Source organism: Condylura cristata, unplaced genomic scaffold (genome assembly GCF_000260355.1).
Source record: "Condylura cristata isolate star-nosed mole 26May11 unplaced genomic scaffold, ConCri1.0 scaffold00013, whole genome shotgun sequence".
In the NCBI taxonomy this organism is placed as follows: Eukaryota; Metazoa; Chordata; class Mammalia; order Eulipotyphla; family Talpidae; genus Condylura; species Condylura cristata.
This window is the reverse complement of record NW_004567114.1, coordinates 28,881,048-28,895,120: the sequence shown is the minus strand read 5'-3', so window position 1 is coordinate 28,895,120 and position 14,073 is coordinate 28,881,048. Positions and strand designations below refer to the sequence as shown.

The window sequence follows — 14,073 nt, the reverse complement described above, 5'->3', positions numbered from 1 at the left end:
AAAAAAAAAAAAAATTTAGGGAACGACAGTAGTCAACACCACTGATCTGAAATATCTGTAAAAATTCAGTAAGTGTTTGGAGATTCAAGTAACAAACCATCTGCTCCAACTTGCTCAAACTTCCCAGAGTCCCTGCTGAGTTTCAGTCCATGAGCTGGCACTCACACAGTTCCTTGTAGATCCTCTTCCATGCTCAGGAAGAGTTTCTTAGGGAAACTGGAAAGGTTGCTTTAAGGCGAGCACTTGCAGTACTGGAGCACGAAAATGCCACAGTCATTGTCATTTTTCTGTTTGGAATACACTTTGTAACAGCAGTCTGCCAACCATGAAGAAATTCAGGTCTATATTTTTCTCTGGCTTCAGTCAGCAAATACTTTCTTATATTCTAAACACAAAACTTAAAATGAATGCCTTGGGAATCATAAAATGAAATCTATTAAATCATAAAATGAAATCTATTAGAGAGCATCACAGTAATGAGACCAGTGGTCTTCTAGGTGATTTGGAATCAACAGAAGACTCTTTCAAAACAAACCCACCTTTCTAGTCCATCTTTTTACTCCATTATATCCTTTGGTTACCAGCTGTCTATGAAAAAAGCTGTTGAAGAAGTGAACTTTGTCTGGGACTGCATCCATTATCAGCTCACTGTACATGTTAATGATCTGATCATTTAGTCAGCTCTGACCATCCAAGATTGCCAGATCATCCATTTCCAGCATATGCTTATTGCAGAAGTTGCATGTTTGATGTCTGGCCCGATAATTTGTTACTTCCCTATTGACGAATGGTTTTCTATTAGAGAAGTCTTTACTAAAAACGTCTTTTAGGGCCCTCCCTGGTGGCGCAGCAGGTTAAAGCACAGCACTGAGAAGCTAAAGCCACTTCAGCATGAGTTCGATTCCCGCCTGCCCCGGAGGTGACCCACATTTCGTGGCAGACCTCTCCTGGCCCGCCCGCTGCTCCCCTCAGCAGTGTAATTCATTGATCTGCATGTTCTGCTCCTCACTCTGTCTCTGGTGAATCCTCTCACCCTCCACATTTCTGGCCTGTACCCAGTTCTGTATGCACAAATAAATAAATCTTAAAAAAAAAAAAAAAGTCTTTTAGACACAAAACATTGATTGAAAAAGATACTTGCATCTCCATGTTTATTGCTGCTTTATTTACAATTGGAAAAACATGGAAGCAGCCCAAATGCCCAAAAGTAGATGACTGGATTAAAAAGATGTGGTACATATACACAATGGAATATTACTCAGCAACCAAAAAAAGAGAAACACATGTCTTTTGCAGCAACTTGGATGGAGCTGGAAAAGATCATGCTTAGTGAGATAAACCAGAAAGAGAAAGAAAAATACCAGATGGTTTCACTCATAGCAGGAGTATAATGGACCAGGCGAGAAAATAACAAGAATAATGAACAGCCATATACCAGAGACATTTTGTGGGGGTGGAGTGGGGAATGGGATAAAAAATGGGGTGGTGGGGAGGGAAGTGCACGGGATTATGGTGATGGCACACGGGTGACTTGGTGATGGGAAACCCCCGGGGATTACAATTGAGATGAAAAAAAAAGTACAAAATGATGTAAAAATAAACTATTATAAACAAAACAAACAAACAAAATGTCTTTTAACCTTCCAAGTACATCTTTTTCGCTGAGTGGGACCATAACCTCACCTAGGAATCCAGAAAGGCAGACTGACAGTTCTTCATCATCCACTGGAGATGCTTTTGGACTGTTCTTCCCACTTCCCACTTGATTTTCTAGTTTGAGTCCACTGGCGGTTAGAGGACCCTCCAGTGGGCTTTTAGAGTAAGGGTGGTCCAGCAACTTAGAACTAAGAATGTTCTGCCTGAGACCTCCATCCTCATCCGTGTGGCATGAGCTCTCATTATGAACAGTCTCTTCTGACACAGGCCCGTCACAGATTGGTCTGCACCAAGTACACAGGCAGTTCTTCTCAGTCATCACTGGTGGTACTTGTCTGATTTTCTTGACCCAGAGTCATAACTTCTCTTTCAGCTGCCAAGATAAACAGACTAATAGAATGATGTTCTGGTAAGCTATCATGAATCAGTTCTGTACACTCCCACCTTGGAGAGGAAACAGAGCAGCTGGTCCCAGGAATATGTGGCACTGCCATTCTGTGGCTCAGGGAATGCTTCTGCACTCAGCTCCTCGCCTAAGAATGGCCTTCCTTTACAGTGGCCATTAAGTGCAGGAGAGATCTTTCCCTTCACCACGGCATTGCTGTCCATATCTGGGAAGCACAGCTGATGCTCATAGGAAGTGTCTTAAAATTCTGGGGAAGGGAATGGGCTGCAACTGGAACCTCAATGTTCTCCTTAAGGGTCTCCCGTTGGACCCCATTGACCTACACCCAACTTTGCTGGTATTTTTAGCTTGCAAACTTTGCTTTTGTTCTGAAGTGCTGAGATCTGAGAATCCTGTACCTAAATCTAATCATGGATAATTTCTTATGTATTATAAGAGGAGATAATTTTATTCCTCTATGTTGGTTAAATTGGAATTTTTTTGAATCAAGGAACTCCCCTTCCTGTGGTGCTCCAGCGCTTTGTAGCAGCCATAGTAAAAGCGTTTTCTCTCATGGTTGCTCAAGGTGGCCACAGTTGTGCTGCTGTCACTGGGACTCTGGTTCTCCCCATTGTACTTCATGGGAAAGTCAGAAGTTTGTGACTCTGTCTTAGGTCTGTGACCATTAATCTGACCTAAAACACTATTTGGTGGTAAATCAGCAACTGCCTCCAAGAGACTTTTCTCTCCCCAGTATTCCCCGTAAGAGTTCTTCACTGATGACAGCAACTTCTCTGTTCGTAATCCGAGGAGGGTCCTTGAAATGAAGTGTTTGGAGTCTTTTCTTTTTACTTTAGAGGAGCAGCCACACTGGACTTTGTCTTAGCAAAAAGAGGTTCATCCTGGATCCACGTTTTCTGGACTTAAAGGGCCTTTTTTTTTGCATGGGAAATACCTCCATGGCCTGCTTAGTGGTAACTGGCGTTCCCACCCTGGCTTTCACAATGCACAAGTGTTGGTGAAAGTAAAACTTGCTAAAACCTCCAAACCCAGTATTCCATTTCTCAGAAAAGGCTAAATGAATTCCTGTCTTCCATGAATTTTCCTCTTTTTTTTTTTTTCATTTTTCTGATGCATAATGAGATCTGGGTGAAGCTCCATATAGGGTCCCTTTACATTTCTGTCCTCATAGTCTCGGCCTTGTTCTTGTGTGTTCATGTTCACCAAATACCAACATTCCTTCGAAGATAAAACACACCTACGTCCCTCGCTGCCCACACCTGCCCCGCGGTGGGCCCAGACACTGCAGCAGCTCAGACTGCGGCCCCGCCAGGGTCAGCTCCAGGGAAAGCCCCTAGGCCTAAGAACAGCCTATTAGTCCGTGTAAGTCATTTTCACTTACGGTCAGCGTTAGCATCAGCCTACTCACAGCGACCACCGCCACCGAACTGCCTTAGAAGCCACGGCCGCCTACAACCTTGAAAGGGTTATTCATTCACAATATTTATTCCCCTTGATTGAGATAATAGCAAATGATTGATGAGTTTCACACCACAATTAAAATGAAAAGCTCTTCCTTCTGGATGAACAGGAATGTCTAGATGTTAACAAATCTGAAACTTACAACAAATCAGAGAACTGCTCGCACCACCCCTGAATCGATGGTTTAGCCCTTTGCAAATGCGTCTGATTCTAGGTAGCAGAGTCTTAGTTCAAGTGCAGCTACACACCTGCCTTTCAACTTAACATTGGCTGTGAACAGTAGACATTTTCAGCACCAATCTTCTGCCTTTTAGTTGTATTACTCATATAAAAAAAAAAAAAAAAGACAATTATCTGAAATCTCCTTCCAAGTACTGACGCATCATATATTCTACTGGTTCAACCCTCCAACACGGTGGGCGGCAGCGTCTGCCATCTGAGCCGGTCTGGGCTGATTTGACCTCTTGCCTGGTCACCACCTGCATCGGGGTCTCTTTTCACTATCCTTCTGGTGACTCCTTTTACCTGTTCCTTATCTTTGGTCCTGTGTCCAACGTGTAAGTCATTTTCACTTATGGTTATACTTTTGTCTTAGAGAAGCACATTTTCCAGTAACTTCATAAGAAAAATGCAGAGAAGTTCTGGTTTGTTTATTTATTTATTTATTAAGTCTTGGCTCTGAAAACATCCTTCTTCCCTCTTTGTATTTGCTGTGTCAGGAATAGGGCCCTCCCCAGAAGCAGGAAAATTGGGACTACAGTAAATGAATGTATAGGTGGAAAACTCATGAGAGTTAAAGTCCAAACTTTCAAGAGTGGATTCCAGAGCATGGGCCAAATACACTTACCTGAAATGAAATGTTGAAAACAGAAATTGAATACCTTATATTGGCAAGTTTACATTCCTACTCTATTTTTACCCTGCATCTGTAGAGTGAGAGGACAAAAGGAAGTTCAAGTCAGCCATAGTAAACAAAGAATTGTATTTTTGTGCATCCAAGTCTGGGATGTGTTCCAACTTGTCCTTTCTTTTTATATTTCTGACTATTTTTACTTTCATAATCAGAAAAACCAATACCTATATTTCTATTTTGTGGCACAGTTATGTGGAAAATAAAAGGAAATTGTGAAGAGAAACATTTCTGAGGTGCATAGCAGAATGTCTGACCCGGGGGGGTGATAAGAGATAATGGTGGTAAATAAGAGAAACGCTTTCTGATAAATGGCAGGTAAGGGGATTGAGCTGTTCTGTGAAATATGATTTGACCTTGCATCAGTGTCTGACCCTGGACAGAAAGAATTGCCATGGTTTTTCAAGGAGCAACACAAAGTATATTTTGTCACTTGTTTCCCTCCTGACACAAGAGGACCCTCTTCAGACTCTCCTGGCTGGAGATAGAATACAGAACCAAACTACATACCAGTTGGCTCACATTCGAGGATTGGAACTTGAGAGAAGATATCTTTCTCACTTTATTCAACTCTGTTTTCCTCAGTACTCCATTTTTCCCTGGATCCTATAATTGCTAATAAAAATTCCACGGATGAGAAATCCATGACATGTGTAATCAGTGTCCCATTCCTACCACCCACTTCTCCTCAGTAGTGATAAAGACTTTCTCGTTATCTTCGATTTCTGCAGTTTAACTTCAGGGTATCTTTGTTTGCTGCTATTTATCTTGATGAAGCTTCCTGGAATTTTTCAATGTCAGAATTCATATCTAGGAAAATGCTCTACCATCACCTTTTTGAATTGCTCCTCTCCCATTTTCTCTACTTTTTTCCTCCTGAACTTTTTATAAGGACCATATTGGGATTTCTTGGTCTGTTTTTCATATTTCTTAAATTCTCTTTCTTCTTCCTGTGTGCCACCTTCTGATTGACTTTTCCCCACATCTTTCACTCCCTCTATTCTTTTTATAGTGTCTCAGCCTCTCCCCTCCCAGTTTCCATTGTTCCCTCTGTGAAGATCACAAGAGACCTTTGTATGGCTCCCTCACTTCGGTGTCTGGATGCTTGTCTCACTTGTTGTTTGGTGGCTCTGCTTATTCTTTGTCACAGATGTCATTTTCTTTCTAATTTTTTTTTACTGTGTTCATTTTTGGAGTTAGTTTACAATGAGAATTCTTTGTGCTCTGAAGATATGCTTACAGGCTCATTTTTCTCTGGCTTTGCTGGAGTCTCTTGGGTTTCACTGGTTCTGTATGACTTGGGTTTTTGTTTATTTTCACTTTTGGATGTTGTTACCTTGAAAGCAATTTTTTATCCACCATTACTCCCAGCAGACTTTAGCTTTCAATTTCTCCCTTGACTCCTTTTCCATCAGTGACCTCTCCAGTTCTCCTGTTCCCAGTCAGGTTCCTACCCTATCCGTGAGTGGGGTTTTTCTTCTCCTTCTGCAAGCAGAGCTTTTCCTGGCTGCTTTCTACAGAAGAGTTCATTCACAGTTCTGTTCAGTGCAGGAGTCTGTGGGTGTCTTAGTCCTGTCTCCTGAAGGGCTTTTACACTCTAGCTTCTTGGGCTCATGTTCACTTCTGCTCTTTGAGGAACATCTGACTGTAGTTCAGGATCACTGTTCTGGCTTGAGATTTCTCTTCATTTATTGGCACTGGGAATTTCCAAGTGGTATTTGTAAAGAAAAGGACTAGGAAGTAAGGTTTGCTGGCAAATAAGTGGCTTAAAACCAAACAGCAGACTCCATTTAATTGAATTTAATTTAATATTGTATTTCTAGTATAATATGTACTACATGTACTATTATGCTATTAACCTTCAAATAGTTAATGGTCTACTCATTTTTTAAAAGGTTTTCTATGTTTATTTTTTTTTTCAGTGAAACTTATCATTTGCTCACTGATTTCACAGAACCACAAAATGTCCAAGTTGGAGGGGTGGGTGTGAGTGAAAATGTGGCCTAATGGACAGAATCAGCTTAGTGTCAGGCTTAGTGTGAGTCCACTTGTTGGCTTTGGCGCTTACTGCTTCTGACCTTGGGTGACTTTCTTTATCTCTCAAGCTGTCAGCTTCTCCATTAGCAAAGTGGGCATGATAGTATCTACTTAGATGAGTCCTAAAGCCATGCTGAGAGGATTAAAAGTGACCATGGCCATAATAGTGATTGAGTGTCTGTTTTGTACACAGCACTGTACTGGTGCTTCTCTGGACTCTTCATGGAAGTGAAAATTTGTAGTCCAGTGCCTGATACACAGCAAAGGTTCAATAAGCATAGCAATGAGTCTCATGGAAATTACCTCATCCTAGCAAGTCTTTGATCTGCCTGAGACATCCTTCACCCCACCCTACCCCGGATCATTAGCCAACAAGCCACGGCTTGAATATAGAACAGTTCTGACTTTGAGTCAGTCTCTGTGGATTCAAATCTGCCACTTTTTGTTGGTGAGGTCTTTGCAAGTAGGTTCTAAGGAGAGAACAAACAAATCTCCTTCTCACCTCGGAACACCTCTCTAGCCCCCCCACAACCAGGTACCAGGGAATCTGAGATCAGCAGAATCAGAGATAAAGCTTACAACAATAAACATTTCCAGCAGAAGAGACCCCTCACATGTTCACCAAAAATTCCAGCAATAGCCTAACCGTAAACACTCATGCTCCCATTTGGGGGTGTGACTCTTGGCCGGCAGAGAGTTGACACCTGACAGGCTTTCAATAAAATCTGATACTCTTGGGGCCTCCTCTCTTTTCTAACAAAGTCAGTTCATTATCTGTGAAATAAGAATATTAATAATTCCTCCTAGGGTGATTTTAAGGACAAAACAAGCTAGTTCATGTAAAGCACTTGGGATAGTGCCCTGAATCTAGCCATTATGTGGGAAGTGCTAGTCAAGGAGTCAGAAGGCCATTGTCCTTATTTCTAATATTACTAGAAATTCACTATCTGCTTGAATATGTTGTTGTGTTACTAAAGTGTCACAACATTTCAAAACTTGTCAGTTTGAAATCTGTCTCTCTGTGGCATCTACCAACTGGGCTTAATTTTGCCTTCTGATATAGTCCAATAAAAATTTGATTCCCCTTTCACAGAATAGAACTCTAAACTTCCTTTCTCACCTTGGTTTCATCAAACATTCTCCCAAAAACATGGTTTAGAGCCCCCTCATCATCTAAATGGCCTTCTAAGAGCAGGGCTCATTGTATAAATCCCCCTGCAAAGGGAACCCTTCCCCCCACCCCACAGTCTGGCAAGGTTCGCCTACTATTACACTTCCTCCTTCTGCACATCACATGTTTGATTAAAATGATATAACTATATCTGGTTTCTACTATATACAAACTCACTTCCAAGTAGCACAATGCTCATAGTCATAGTTATCAAATTTCAGTTCTTCTTTTACACCATTACTTTAAACTTCTTAGTCTGTTAGATGACTACATTGCTGTCCACTGTTTAGCAGCCTCCTTTCACATCATTTCCAAATTTGATGAGTAGACTGGCAAAAGCATCCATTCAAAAGTCTATCTTAGATATCTACCTTGGACACACATCAGATTAAATAGTGCTTTTAAGTACTATGACTATCGACTATTTTCTGTTTCCTGCCATATGAATTTTAATCAAAATTTCCCCTCGGTAGGGATTTGGAGGCATCTCAAATAGTCTCCTTTCAAATAAGTCTACTAAAACAAAAGTAAATGAAGTGCCTTATTAATTAAAAATTAACCATATTATTAGTTAAAAATTAATAACTTTAGAGTCTCTTTAATGATAAGAGAGTTAACAAACATTGGAAAGAAAAGATATTTTAAAATCTACTCTAGAAGCTAGGGTGAGGATTAGTAAAACTAAACTGATAATCACAACTTTATTTGAACCCTTGATTTAAAATCTTTACTCTTCCGTTATTTACTTGACTATGGGGGGCAAAGGAAAGCCTATTACCTTATTTTTTATTTATTTTTTTCATCCATAACACGAAGGGACTAGTTAACCAATAAATGAGACTAAGGAAGAAATGAGACATGGGTCTAATTATACACAAGCTCAGTAGGCAGCCTCTGTGTGACTTAGCATTCATTCATTTGTGTGACTTTGCAGTGAGTCCCCTGTAGTTGGAGTTCATCACCTTGGAGCTGACAAGCAAAAGGTAGACTGTGTTTTGGGTCTGACTCAAAAACCTCACCTGAGGAGTCACCAGAGCTATATTAGGCAATGAAGAAAAACTCAGTGGGCGGATGACTGAGAGAATACTGATTGGTCCACTTGTGTCTCCTGAATTTGCTCTTCCATGCTACCCTTAGCTGTGCTCTAGCTGAAATGTAAATGGGACCCAGTGTCTCCCTGTATTTGAAAATAGGGTGTGTCCCTCCTGCTTCCTGCCCCCTTGTTTTGGTATGGTGTTGAAGGTCCTTCAAGATCTGGGTCTTGTTATATTGTCTTCCACTTTCCTATTGCATTTCACACTAATAAACAGGCTATTTCTTGCTTCATGCCTTTGCTCATGAATGTCCTTTCCCTGGAAGACAACATTTCTTTCCTTTTTTTTTTTTTTTTTTACTTTGTGGCTACTTCTAGTATTTTAAAGAATATTTTACAAAAGAAGGGAGAAATGGAGCTACAACTGAACAAGTTTACTTGTATTTTAATAGAATTGGTCAGTATTAATTAGCCTGAAGCAGAATGTACAAAAATTAAAGACATATAACATGCTTGAGAGTGAATTTAAAAAATCCAAAACTAAAAAAAAGATTAAAAAATGAACAAAGGAATTAAAATGGTATACTGAGGAATATTTGCTTAATGCAAAGGAAGGCAGGAATGCTGGAACAGAAGAGCAAGAATGACATAAGACAAGCAGAACAGATAGGAAAGTGACAAGCACAAGTCTAACCACACAAGTAATTACATTAGAAGTTAGTTAATTAAGCACTCCGATGAAAAGACAGAGACAATGAGATCCTACGAGATAAATAGGATTCAACTGCATGTTAGCCACAAGAGACGCAGGTTGGATTTCTAGACACAAATAAGTCCAAAATAAAACAGTGGGTAAGTAACCAGAAGAAAACTGAAGAATAACAGATGAAATAGACTATACTGAACAAGTGAGAGCTTTCAGTAGTCATGAGCTTTAGGGTGCCATTTTAAACACTGAAACCAGTCAGTCATATCTCCTAGATAGGGGCAGGGTGTTCTCTGGAACTTCTGAGTATGATGAAACTTGAAGGAGAACAAAGAACAATGTTATGCTTACTTGATAACATGTACCTTACTTACTTAGTGTGCTACATTTGTTCTAGGTTAGTATATTGAAGTATAGAATTAAGACACTCCTTATCCTTATGTAATTGTTTGCCTATGATTTGTACCCTACTCACCCATCCTATACTCTATCTCCCATCTCTAAGAGCTACTATTTCACTTTGCTTTCCAGGTGCCTCCACAGTCTCTGTGGCTGCTGTCAGAACACTTCATTGGAATTTTAATGAAAGAAAGATAGGTGGGTCGGACCAAGTCTTGGTCCCTAAACAAGAGAAGACCTGTGGACTGGGCAGCCAGATAACAACTGATAATCCTGCTGGGCTAATCTCTGTGGGATTCAAGGAAGGAAAAAGAAAGACAGGGAGGGAGGGGAAGGGGGAAGAAGTAAAGGGAGAGAATAGGGGTGTTTCTTGATATGTGCTAACTTGCACCATGTGGCTCATTAAACTGTTTTGAGAAGAAAAGCTCCTAGACTAGGGGTCAATATAAATGCTACTTTATTTTAAAAACAGTTTATACGCATAAATATGCATACAAGCGTTGGTTTGTCAGCCAGAGATGTTGGGGGAAGTGTGTAAGAGGATTCATCAGAGACAGAGTCGGGTGCAGAACAGGCAGATAGACTGAAATAAAGTGCTGAGGGGAGCAGTAGGCAAGACAGAGAGGTCTGCTGTGCCATGTGGGTCAGCTCCCTGGCTGGGGATCCAACTCATGCTGTAGTGGCTGCTGATAGCTTCATAGTGCTGAGACTTTACTCCTTGTGCCACCAGGGAAGCCCATAAATGCTCTTTTAGTTAAAGAGCTCTTTTCCTGGGGGAGAGGAATAAAGGAGTGGAAGGGAAAGTTTAATACAATTGATGTCACTAGTAAGACAAATAACAAAAATAAGAAAAGCAAAAATTACCAGTAACTGAAATAAAAGGCAGACATCACTATAATCCCATACACAGAGGCACTGGCAGACTTTTTAGTGTAAGTTGTTCTATTAGTGACCATGATTTAGGAGGACAAGATATTGAAGGGGAAATGTTTAAATATTTATTTTTAGTAACAGAAAATATTTTCTTCTTTTGGTAAATGACTGAAGTATAGTGTCCACTGGATGGCACTGTTGCACTCAGAAAATATTCCTGGGTTATACTTTTATTATGAAACGGAAGGTTAATTCTTCAGTCTTGGAATACTATCTTTCATTTTCCTCAGCAGGCGAAGATACCACTAGATGACCCAAGCTGATCTTATCTCAAGAGAACTCAGGGTGGAAATTTTTGTAGAACATTTCAAATTTAATCAGAGTATCTGGAAGCATCCGGGGACTGCTGAGGAATGATAATTTTTTAAAAAAGGTTTATTTAAATATGCATACAGAACTGGGGTACAGGCCAGAGGTGCAGGGGTGGTGAAAGGATTCACCAGAGACAGTGGGGAGCAGAACAGGCCAACTGATGAAGTACACTGCTGAGGGGAGCAGCGGGCCGGTCAGGAGAGGTCTGCCGGGCCATGTGGGTCACTTCCGGTGCGGGCGGGAGGGGGGGGGGACTGAACTCACAATGAAACAAACCAGCGGCCAGCTTGAAGTGTTGTGTCCTAACCCGTTGTGCCACGAGGGAGTGCCCAGAATGACAATTTTTAAAGAAAAACTTTACTTTAAAGTTCCTTACTTTAATTCTTCCTGCTAACCTGTTTATTTAGGGCAAGAGATTTCCTTGCAAGACCTTGGAGACTTCATAACCTGTACCCAACCCAGGTCAGGCTTTCTTTTGAGAGTAGAAGTTAGTCAGATCATCATTGCAGTGTTCCTTCCCCTTTTACATGCTGTCTCCTGTTGTGTTCCAAGTCTTCAACACATAAACTATAATAATTCAGTGAAACATATTAATGCTAAATATGTCTCTCCTCAAGATATTACAAAGATAAATGAGAAGTTTTGGTTTTCTTTTCCTTTTGTGTATTAGCAAAATAGAAGCAGCTATCTTGCCAGCATTTTGTTTTCAAACCCTTGAATGTTTCCTTGTCCCTGAAGTTATGCTGAATTAAAACAGATGGAAGCCCAGTAGGATCTGATACATATGTTTCACAGAGAGAGCAGAGCTTCTTACTGAGAGTCAAAAGCAATGGATGCTTTGCAAAATAAACAAAAGAAAACAAGAAGGAAAGAAAAGAAGGAGGGAGAGAGTAAGGATGATTCTTGATATGTGCTAACTTGTACCATGTGGCTCATTAAACTATTTTGAAGAGAAAATTCCTAGAGTAGGAGTCACTACAAAGGCTACTTTAACACTTTTAGTTTAAGAACTCTTTTCTTTTTAAAGATTTATTTATTTATACATACAAGAACTGGAGTACAGGCCAGAGGTGTGGGACGTTAGAGGATTCACCAGAGACAGAGTGGGGAGCAGAACAGACAGATCTTCTGAAATACACTGTTGAGGGGAACAGCACGCAAGACAGGAGAGGTCTATTGTGCCATGTGGGCATCTCCCTGTTCGGGGATCAAACTTGTGCTACAGTGACTGTGGACAGCTCCATAGTGCTGTAATTTAACCTGCTGTCCACCAGGGGGGGCCAAGAGCTCTTTTCTTGGGAATGAGGACTAAAGGTTGGGGGAAAGCAAAAAGATTAATAAAACTGATAACCCCCTAGTAAGACAGTTAACAAAAATAAGAAAGGCAAAAATTACCAATAACTGAAGAAAAGAAGAGTAGGGGCATTGCTATAGATCTCATAGAAATTGAACTGGTGAAATATTTTGGACAACTGTGTATCCATGAAATTTGATAATTTACATCAAGAGACAGATTATTTGATTTAAAAAATGTATTGAAACTGACACAAGCAGAAAGTTATGTTAAATACATAACAAAAATAAATTGCAAACCTTATTCACTTCCTACCATGTGTGGAAACAGACAAAACTATGAGTGAAGCTGCAGTTGAGACAAAGCCAGCAGTCAGCGTGAGAGAGGCCAGAAACAGGTGATGAGACCAGGGTTTTTGAACTTTGGGGACATTGGTAATAGCAAGAATAGAGCAGAATAACACAAGTTTTAGAAGAACAGAGCAAAGCCAGGCTAGCAGCAAAGGTGTCACTTGGCTGGTGTGGCCTTTGGTTTTCCTATAGAGTAAATTAGCTCACACAAACGGTGAAGTTAACATCATGTATCTTCATGGTATGTTTGGGGAGTTGTCAGGTTGACCAGCAGCCTTTTCTGTTTCCTATTTAGTAATCCCAGCAGATGTGCAGTGACATCTCGAAGCTTGATGTCTTGATGACTGTCTCCATCACACCAGCAGGATCCAGATGAAAGCTCTTTTACCCTGGTACACTCTTGCTTTGGGGCCACATTCTTGTTGTCATTTCATAAGTCACTTTGTTTCAGTGGTATGACTTCTTTTGATAGTCATTTACTTCAAATCCTGTTCTTTCTTTCTGCCCTGGATTTGGTCAGTCCCAAACTATTTTTGTTCTCTCAGCCAAGACTTATGCTTTGGTTCCAGGTGAGTCCATATCCATGAGATACAGGTCATCACCCACAATTTCACTTCTCTTCTAATTCATTCTAACCCATGTCAAAACTCCAGGCCTTTTTTTTTTTTTTTTTTTGGCCCGCGAGTGAATTTTGAGCAGTTCTGCTTGTCTCTGCCTTTTCAAAAGAGTTTCCGTATCTTGCTAAGTTATTTTGTTCTCAAGTCTCAAACTATCAGGAAGGACTTCTCTTCTGGTTTTTCTTTTCCTCCTCAAATGATTAAGAGCAGATTAGGAAATCAAAGGAACTTGTACTCTGGGTTCCCTTCCTCTTTGTTCTGTAACAAACACCAGTGAGACAATCACCTTTTTGGATCTTAGTTTTATATTCTGTCATTAAGAAAAAATACCTAATTCATACAACTGTTACTTAAGTTTTTGAATTGAGTAACTTTAGTTTACAACACTGTGATTTGGAGCTAGGGATATGCATATTCGGTGTCCCCTTTCAAATGTGGGTACTACACCACACCCACCAAAGAAACACCCATAGTCCTCCATCATCATCCATTGACTATGATGCTCCCTCCCCATTTCTCACTCCTCCCCTTCCCCCCACCCCAACTTTCAAATTGTCTATTTGCAGCTCTGAGTGGAAGGAGTCTGTTTTTTGGGGTAACTGGAAACTAGTAAAGGGCTAAGAACATAAAGTGTGTGCTCCCTAGTATGATAGCCACTACCACACTCGGGTGTTCAGCATTGAAAATGAAGCCACAACAGAGTACAATTGAAGTACAAATTGTAATCAATGCAATTTATCATATTAATAGCTAAAACATTTTAGCTATTAATATGTTGTGTGATAATC

General features: G+C 40.4%; 1 pseudogene; it reads right to left on the bottom strand.

Moving 5' to 3' along the window:
• Nucleotides 1-142: 142 nt before the first annotated feature.
• Nucleotides 143-3,152, bottom strand: LOC101632039 (annotated as a pseudogene).
• Between the last annotated feature and the right edge of the window lie 10,921 nt (nt 3,153-14,073).